Raw genomic sequence first — 10,527 nt, 5'->3', positions numbered from 1 at the left:
TTGTGTCTTGTGTACCCTACGGAAGAGGATTAGGTCCAAGCAATAATAAAAAAATAAAACCATCTCGAGATTAAAGTTGTTAAATTTCGAGAAAAAACTCTTTAAATTTTCTAACAACTTTTTTTCTCATAATTTAATGACTTTATTCTCAACATTTTATCTCAACTTTTTTCTCGAAATTTAACGAGTTTTTTCTCGTAATTTAATGAGTTTATTCTCAACATTTTATTTCGACTTCTTTCTCAAAATTTAGCAACTTTAATCGCGAGATGGTTTTATTTTTTTTATTATTGCTTTGCCCTAATCCTCTTCCGTAGTACCCCTTGTGTAATTTATAATATATTATTTTCAATTCATAATAAAAATATATTATTTTATATCTATTAGTCCATACATTTTAAATTTTATGTTTAAAAATGTATTTTAATATATAAAAATAAAATAAATAATATTACTAAAACTATGCAAATAAATATATATCATGATTTAAGCATAACTTAAAAATAAAATACTGTATATTTAGCCTTTAATTACCTGTAATATTTGTAAGCTGCAAACACGTTGTCTTTTTTATTTTCATATAGTAATTTTTGCTTATAAAAGTATGCACTTGACATCCACATGCACTAACATAACTGCATCTGTGATCATTCAGTTAGGCCTTTATTTATGGTCTTAGCAGACGCCATCTTGCCAAAGCGACTTACATAAAAATGCACATATTGCATTCTGGTGCCAGACATATTCTTTTGCTAGTCTCATTATGTATAGGTACACATGTTTTACTCATAAAACACAATCAGTGGCAAAAAGTCAGAGGAAAAAAACACACACACACATTGCGGAGCTCAACTCAAGGGGTTAATCCTAACCATTGAGCTAAACCTTCTCCCCATCAGCGCTCTCCAAAGAGACATCCGTCTATTTCATTAATACCCCTCATCATGTTCAGACCAGATGTTAAAGCAAAACGAGTCTCTCTTTCTCTCTTCTGTGGTGAGGTATGGAAAGTATTTGCTGGGTTCCTCTGAGGGCTCTGCAGCTGGAACACACAGGGAGGAAGCAAGAAAGATAGAGAGATAGCACATAAACGCTGGAGAGATGGAGCTCAGAAAATATGTGTGAAAACTGAGCAGTGGTGGACCACATGTCATTGCTGTAATGAGCCATTAAAGGTGCCATCGAACGTTTTTTTACAAGATGTAATGTAAGTCTAAGGTGTCCCCTGAATGTGTCTGTGAAGTTTCAGCTCAAAATACCCCATAGATTTTTTTTTAATAAATTTTTTTAACTGCCTATTTTGGGGCATAATTAGAAATGCGCCAATTCAGGCTGCGGCCCCTTTAATTGCTCACGCTCTCCGCCCTCTCCTGAGCTCTCGACTCTATCATTGCATAAACAAAGTTCACACAACTAATATAACCCTCAAAATGGATCTTTACAAAGTGTACGTCATGCATGCTGCATGCATACATCGGATTATGTGAGTATAGTATTTATTTGGATGTTTACATTTGATTCTGAATGAATTGGGGCTATGCTCCATGGCTAACGGCTAATGCTACACTGTTGGAGAGATTTATAAAGAATGAAGTTGTGTTTATGCATTATACAGACTGCAAGAGTTTAATAATGAAAATAACGACGGCTCTTGTCTCCGTGAATACAGTAAGAAACGATGGTAACTTTAACCACATTTAACAGTACATTAGCAACATGCTAACGGAACATTTAGAAAGACAGTTTACAAATATAAATATCATAAATATCACTAAAAATATCATGTAATCATGGATCATGTCAGTTATTATTGCTTCATCTGCCATTTTTCGCTATTGTCCTTGCTTGCTTACCTAGTCTGATGATTCAGCTGTGCACATCCAGACGTTAATACTGGCTGCCCTTGTGTAATGCCTTGAACATGGGCTGGCATATGCAAATATTGGGGGCGTACATATTAATGATCCCGACTCTTACGTAACAGTCGGTGTTATGAGATTCGCCTGTTCTCGCCCCCCATTTACTACCATAGTGGGGAAAAAATGGAGGGCAAGATCTGTTTGGTTACTGACATTCTTCCAAATACCAAATATCTTCCTTAGTATGTGTGAAAAAAGTATTTAATTGGCTACTCTAGTAAATACAACTACAAACCAAGTATGCTTAGAATACTAAATTAATCTTTTGTTTCGAGATAAGTATAAAGTGCAAGTATAGGCTGAATATAATTCCATTTGTATTATTCTGTATTTTCTTATACTTGTATAAGCCAAGAATACTCAAGTATACATTTGTTAAGTATACCTCTGATAAGTACATAAAAAAAATAGACAAAAGTAAATTCTCGTATTTTTAGGTTTTTTTTTTTGTAAGGGCAAATACATACTGTAAGTGAGAAGAAATGTACAGCGAAAGTAACTATTCGTGTTTTTGGAACTAATGATGAATATTAAATTGGTTATAGGGCATGTGATGGATGTATTTAACTAAATCAAACTCTCATGAAACCTTTTGATTCCTCCTCGAGTGTTAACAACACACACACACTACCGAGAAATAATGAGTGGGCTTTGACAGGTTAAAAGTAAGGTTCCTTTGGCTCAGTCAGAGACTTTATAGACCATGCAGGTGAAGTGGTCCATAGCTTCAGGTGCTGACACTTTAAACACTATGGTGTAATGGGGCACACACCGCAACCATTTTTGTGCCACTTCCCTTTTCTAAAGTTGAATGAAAGTATATACCGTATGTGAATGCTTACAATGAATCAGGGTGGCCCACAATTCAAAATTCACAGTGAATCTTTCAGCACAAATAAAGGCAAAGATAAGAACATCTTACAGCACTGTCGGGACACTAAAGCATGTTGAATCCCATGAGCAGCCCACATGTGTCTGGAAGACCCTGGCTTAAGCTCAGACAGATCGACGCTGTCGCTATCCTGTCATCATGGCGGCTTAAATATAGAACGGTTTCTCTGTGCTTGTTCTGCTTGGTTTTGTTCCAATACACAGACTTAGCAAAAGACTCAATGTTGTCTTTTCTGCTGTGCTATACATCTAAACATTCCAGAAGTGTGTTTCACGATGAGGTAGAGTAACACTCCAGCATTCCTTATTTTCAAATGTCCAATAGTTTTGCTTTAGTATGTAACATTGCCTTAATTGGTAATACCAATTTGCTTAGATTAGCAAAAACTGTACTCTGCAATTTTTCCAACCTTCACTATCTATTCAAGAATCTCCTGCTGGAAATGTGAAAGCCCACATACTCTGAGTTATGACTGGAAGGTTTACTCTAACAAATTATGTTGTTCTAATCTGTTTTTGGGATCTAGAATGGGTTTTCATGCTCGAGTGTTCAAAAAACACCTTAATTTTCACATATTTTACATTGTTGCAGCAACTCTCTTCTTGGTCTGCCAGTAACACTCTGGGGTGCATTTCACAAAAGCGTTGTTAGCCAACTATGGTTGCAAGTTCCATTGAACTCTGCTGGTAACTACGGAACATGCGACCATATTTGGCTTTGGGAAATGCACCCCTGTTCAATTCTAGTCTCTATGAAGCCACTTCTTCCAAAAAGCACAATGTGCTCTGATTGGTCAACTGCTTTTAGTGTGTTTCAAAAATTACCAAAACCATGTTAGATCCGTGGTGGGAAAAAAAAGCATCTCTTGGACAGTGACAACAATACACTACTAATGCAACTCAACCAGGACTCATCCCCCTTTTTTGTATGCCTTGGGCGGGAATTATTTACGTAAATTGGGGAAACTGTGATGTGTACATTCCCGGAAAAAAACTCAAGACCACGATCAAGTCTTTTCAGCGAGTTCCTAAACTTTACAGACCTTTTTCATGCTTAAACAGCAACATTACATACTAAAGAAAGTTGCACATGTAAAATAAACAAATAAAACATAATAGGCCCCCTTTAAAGAAAGTGTGAGTGGAGGAAAGAGACATAAGTCAAATTTAGAGTTATAGCAGAGGGGATTTTGCAAACCTTGACTTTCTTCTGCTCATCTGCATGTTCTGCTAAACTCATGTCAGAGGAGGCATGGGAGCTTCTAATACATCTGAAAAACGACCTTGCTAGACATCCACAGCATAATGTTAAAGTCTGTTCTATATTAACTCTGGGTATAGATTTTGTATTAAGTTTTTTTGTGTTCTTTGTAAGAAGCCAGATTTTTTATCTCACAATTGTATTTGTTGTAATCTCACAATTGCAACTTTAAATCTCGCAGTGTGACTTTACTTTAAGTGTGACTCTCACAATTACAATTTTTATTTTTCACTTTGAGGCAGAATCAAGCTTCCACAGATTTTACTGAATGATCCTAAGGGACAGATTATTTCAGATCAGCACTCTCACAGAGGCATTTTGTACAGTACTGTATGTTCAAGCACCTCTCATACAGTACCTAAAGTAATAGTAAATGAAAGCACTGGAATCTGACCCCTGTGTGGCTTGCAGCTGCTCGCCCCAAACTCTCTCTGAATGATGGAGGCTGTTAAAAAAACACACTATTAAACTCCACGGTGAGCGGAGCGAATGTGTAGAGAAGGCCAAATGGCTCACCAGGGCTCCGTTACCCGGGCCTACTGAAGCAGCCCGACAGTCTTCCACTGTTTATTTGCAGCTCTCAGAGCTCTGGATATCTGATCTAAGATCAGACTGATAGGGGGTCAGGAGTTTGAACAGCTAATCAGGGTCAGAGGATCCTGTTCCTCCCTCTGTGATTTGGAGATTTGAATTCTGTGCAGATGGTGGACGCTGAAATAAAAAAAAAAACATATAGAACATGAAAAACAGAAAAGATGTGAGTAAAATAAAAGCATAAAACAATAAGGAACAAAAAAGCAACAACAACGAAACAATGTAAAAAGTACTAAACAACATAATTATCATTATTCCCATATAAGGGCTTCCAAAGTAGAATTCAACACTGTGTCTTGAGGTTTCCCAAAGCATCAATCCATCAGTGTGACCAATATCTGACGCACATTTAAACACACGGCAATAAACCTTTGGTAGATGGCAGTCCCTAACATCACACGAAGAGTACCCGTGAGTATGAAAAAGGCACCTGAATACATGTCATCAACTCTTTTTGTCTTCAGGAGACGTTTGCTCGTTATGATACATTCAAAAGACTGACTGAAAGAGACTGGCGTTGTTCCTTTTTGATTCTCACCCAAGGGATAGTAGTCAGCGTTTGCAAGAGTGTGTTCGGCTCTCCAGGGAGTTGAGGGCACTCACAGTGATGCATTTGTGGCAGGCAGCAAACTCTGTTCTCACCTAATTCTCGATAGAGTGGTGAGAATCAAGCTTTTGAATGAACCCTGTTCGGCTCTCGAGGGAGTTGAATGCATGCTTTGTGATGCGGTCACAGTGAGAAGCTCCACCTATGCTTGACTCTCTCTGGAGGGATGAGAGTTGAGAGCCTACACCTCGTGGTTCAGGTCCCGCGGCCACCGCAGCAGCAAGGCGGGATCGATCACGAAGATTGTGGAAGGAGTTCGACAGGAAGTCCTTTCCCTTTTCTCCTCCTGCTAGCTGTAATACTTTCATGTCAGTTTCTAATCTCACTGATTTATGTCTAATTCTGAGGAATTAGATGCAGAGAGAGTTGAGGTGGATGTTATTAATAAATTCACAACCTCTGCTGTCCACACACATCTCCTGAAGCAGATCTAGCCATTCTTGCCACAAAGCACATGGCCAATGAAATTGGTAATTTAATGGTTGCTATAGCTGATATGGTTGCTGTATTGTCTAGAGCAATGCTACGGGTTCAGTATGCTCCTCTGAGGCCTAGGTCCAGGGCTGGGTTGATAGATTGTAGAGGTCCTTGATGTTCGGACCCTATATTATCATCCTGTGCACCTCTAGCTGGCCTTATATTTCCAAAACGACAACGCTAACGATTTGAGGAAGTTTGCCTAGGGGTGTCCCTCTTTGCTATCTATCACTTACTATGGCAAGCGCTAGTAAATAAATAAATAGGCGTTGGCTATAGCATGTTCTACCTAAAGCAGGGTTTGGATAGCATGTCCTAGAGGACTGTTCTACTTAAAGCAGGGTTTGAGCTGTCTGCTCCAGGCTTTAGGGGTCTTGAAGTAAGGCTAGGCTCCCCTGTGGCTCCCTTGGGGTTGAGCCTCTCTTGTGTTGAGGTTCCCCCTTGGAGAGGCAGCAAAATCAGAGATGGTACCAGCTGAGAATGAGCTGAGGTAAGCTGTCTTTTGAGCCATAGGGTTGAGTGAGGTGTTTTACTCCATCCCTGACTGTCTTGGGCATTAAAGTATGGTCCTTTGCTCCACTTTTTAAACCCCAGTTATCCATGTATGCACACCTAACAAGCAGAGGCAACTTGCGTAAATAAGGGGTCCTCCTTGTTATTCTGCACTTTTTTTTAATAAAGTCATGGGAAACTGCCTGGATTCTGGGAAGAACGCAAGCAGGGTGTGAGTGCTCTCCCCTTATTGTCTTGGGGTAATTAAGCAGCCTCTGCGGTTTCTTGAGGGGTTGAGTTTATTGCAAGAATCTGTTGCATTTAAGAATATGTACCATTCTTGTACTGCAGCCTTTTGTATGAGAATCAAAGTTGTATCTCCCCCAGAGGTAATGGCCAAGGTCGTAGCTGAAATTTTTCTTCCTGTGGCAATCATTACCTAAGACTTGTGTCAAGCTGAAAGAGGCTGTCACAGCTGAGCCATTTTACTCCTTAGAGCTCTGCTTTTAGGGCTGGAATAGCCCGCAAGGGAGGAAGGTTGTACAGGCCAGGACTTACCAGGACTGCCACAAGACAGCAGTGGTGTAATGTAACGAAGTAATAATACTTCGTTACAGTACTTGAGTATTTTTTGGGGAGAATCTGTACTTTACTTGAGTTTTTATATTTCTGTCAACTTTTACTTTTACTCCACTACATTTCTTAAATAAAATGTATACTTCTACTCCGATACATTTTCCCAAAGCATCTTTGTTACTTACTAAATAAAGTCGGAAGAACACAGACTGCAAGCAAGCAAGATATCTATATTTTTACTCAAGTATGGCTTTCAAGTACTTTATCCACCACTGCTAGACAGTCTAAGTACATTTTTTTATGGATGCGCCCTGGGTTGACACTCTTGACTCCAGCTAAAAGTAATCTTTTGAGTCTGTGCTTGTGCATATTCTTACCTAATCAGGCAGACATTCCCACAGCATGGCGGAATGAGTGTTTGTTCCCCATAGCATCACAGTGTTGAGTTCCACTTCGAAAGTAAACGTCTCAGGTTATGACTGTAACTGTGATTCCCTGAGAAGGGGAATGAGACACTGTATCTTGAAATGACGCTCTGGGCAATACCATCAGCATGACCGATGTCTGATCAAAAATACAGTTAAAACAGTAATATTGTGAAATATTATTACAATTTTAAGTTTTCTAGTCACATGATCCTTCAAAAATCATTCTAATATGCTGATTTGGTGCTCAAGAAACATTCCTTATTATTATCACAGTTGAAAATGGGGTAACACTTTAGAATACTGATGCTTCATTAATGAATAACTACACAGGAACAAATGAGTAATGCATTATTAACACTCTAGTAACTACTATTAACTAACAAGTAACTCTGATGAATGAATTAGTAAGTAATAGTGCTCAGTTAAAGGTGGTAGTTCACTATTAGCTAATCATAAACTATTGTTTTTTTTTTCATACCTCCCAGAGAACTACTAAGAACTACTATATACATAATCGTAATTAATGTGAATAATGAATAATGTATAATTAATTCTAGAGTAAAGGCATTGGTAACCCACTAGTAATGACTGAAGTATTACCAAATACTTAAGAAGGAATTACTAATTATTTGGATCAGTATTCTAAAGTGAAAAGCATGATAACTCTCTAGTAAATACTGTAGTCATTAGTAAAAACACTAGTAAGTTTTTGTAAAGTATTGGATAGTAATGACTCAAGAGTTACTATATAACTCTAAAGTAACTACTTCTTATTTGGATCATCTAAAGTGAAGATCATAGTAACCCACTAGTAATTACTTAAGTGTTACTTCTAAAGGAACTACTAATTATTTGGATCAGTATTCTAAAGTGAAAATCATGGTAACCCACTATTAATTACTTAAGTGTTACCAAACATATCATAAGGAATTACTGTACAAAAACATACAAAAACATCAAAAGTTTACAAAGACTTCAGTTACTAGAGAGTTATCATGCTTTTCACTTTAGAATACTGATCCAAATAATTAGTAATTCCTTCTTAAGTATTTAGTAATACTTCAGTCATTACTAGTGGGTTACCAAGGCCTTTACTTTAGAATTAATTATACATTATGCATCATTCATGTTAATTATGAACCTGTATATAGTAGTTCTTAGTAGTTCTCTGGGAGGAATGAAAAAACAGTAATTACTGATTAGTTAATAGTGAACTACCACCTACAACTGAGCACTATTACTTACTAATTCATCAATCAGAGTTTATTGTTAATAGTCGTTACTAGAGTGTTAATAATGCATTATTCATTTGTTCCTGTGTAGTTATTCATTAATGAAGGATCAGTATTCTAAAGTGTTACCAAAAATGGTTGTGCAGCTTGATATTTTATTTATTTATTTATTTATTTTTTTGGATAATATGATGAATAGAAAGTTCAGAAGAACAGTTTATATTTGCAATAGAATTCTTCTGTAACATTATAAATATCTTTACTGTCACTTTTGATTATACTGTCAATTTAATGTATCCTTGCTGAATAAAAGTATTAATTAATTTCTTTCAGAAAAAATTCTTACTGTTTTAAATTTTTGTTTTATATAAATATATATATATATATATATATATATGAAGTAATAAATGGTTCTAAAATGCATAAAATGGTTCTTTAGGTATATGTTGCAGTTCTTTATGGAATTTAAAATGATTAAACTTTAAAACCAAAAAGGGTTCTGTTGTTATTGGAGCCAAAAAACCCTAATCTGGTGCCATTTTAGAGCCTGTTTTTGGAATGCCATTTTTGTGTGGTCCACAGAATCATCATTACACTATATTCTGTCAGTGAAAAGCACTCACCTCATTGCCATTTAGCTACTAATTTCACCATACAGCCATTTCTTTATACAGCTGTCACAACTGTCATTGGCTTTGTTGAAATAAAGCACACATGACAAAAACTACATACTTACATTCAGTCAGACCAACTGAGAGACATTTGAAATAACACAAAACTTATTTGGAGACTGGTAAAACTTCACGTGTTCTTGTTGATAATAGGTCATGTGTCAGCTGGTGTATTTGGCTTTAAAATGGCCTCTGGCAGCTCCAGGTGAGTTAGTTTGAGTATGTTGGCGGAGAAAAGCATTCTACATTTAAGACCTTTTGAAAATAATTGTGTTGAAATCCAGTGCATAGAATGCTATTTTGCCATGAAATTAGTTTATATTTACATAATAACACACATGCAAGAGTGCTGTTGTTCTGAACCTCACAGCTGTGATTTATTCAGCCACAGGCAATATTGATTTTATACAACAGTTCAATAAACAAGATTTAGTATCTTTAAAAACAAATTAAACACATAGTATTTAGTATTTTAGACACATTATATATTATTTCAAAGTAGTTCCAAGTGAAGTCAAAGCAGAAATGACTGCTACACGCAGTGGCGTTTTGTTCCTGAATAAATGTTTTTGAAGCAAAACTTATTGACTTATTTCTAAAGAAAGTAATTTGTTTCATTCCTGAATGAATCAGAGTTTCAAACAAATCGGTTCATGAATGATTCAATAACTCATTCATAAAGACAGTTCCTTGTCCAACTACTGGCTTAACTGGTGTAACCTGCAGTTAAGTTGAAATGTATATCAGCCTCACTGCTAGACCAATCCAATTGGACGACTGAAACTAATCGTTGGATAAAGAATGACCAAATATGATTTGGAGGAAAAAAGTAGCAGCCTGCACTGATTAGTTCTACTTTTTCCTATTAATCATTCGAAAATTCCATACATTGTTTGAAAGACATATTTGGAAGCAGTGAGGGTATATTTATAGCAGCTGGATATCCATTCATTTCTTTTGATTTGTTGATCTGAGAATTCTTGGTTTCATTCTTTCCATCTCTAGTCAAGATGATTAGCCAATGTATTGGCTGTATAATCATGGGAAAGCCCTTATATAGCAGCCAGTTGTGTCCACTAACTAACTGACGGTCTCGCAAAGTGTTCCTCTTGATTTCTCTGTATAACAGGAACTCCAGTTGCAGCCTTCTGGAATGTCCTGTCTCTCTCCACTATTTTTCCTTTCTTTTTGTCTTCCTGTCTGGATCGGAGCCATCTGTGGGAGGGAGAGATGCATGCTGGGAGAGTCATGTGCCATATGTAAACATTCGAGGAGCTGTTTATATGTTCCACACATGGGCTATAGAGCCTTGTCTGATCCTCAAATGCTTCTGGGTCTTCTGCTGCCCCTGACTCCGGCTACTCATCTTTTAACACCGT

The sequence above is a fragment of the Megalobrama amblycephala genome, linkage group LG12 (genome assembly GCF_018812025.1).
Source record: "Megalobrama amblycephala isolate DHTTF-2021 linkage group LG12, ASM1881202v1, whole genome shotgun sequence".
Classification (NCBI taxonomy): domain Eukaryota; kingdom Metazoa; phylum Chordata; class Actinopteri; order Cypriniformes; family Xenocyprididae; genus Megalobrama; species Megalobrama amblycephala.
This window is presented reverse-complemented; position numbering follows the sequence as displayed.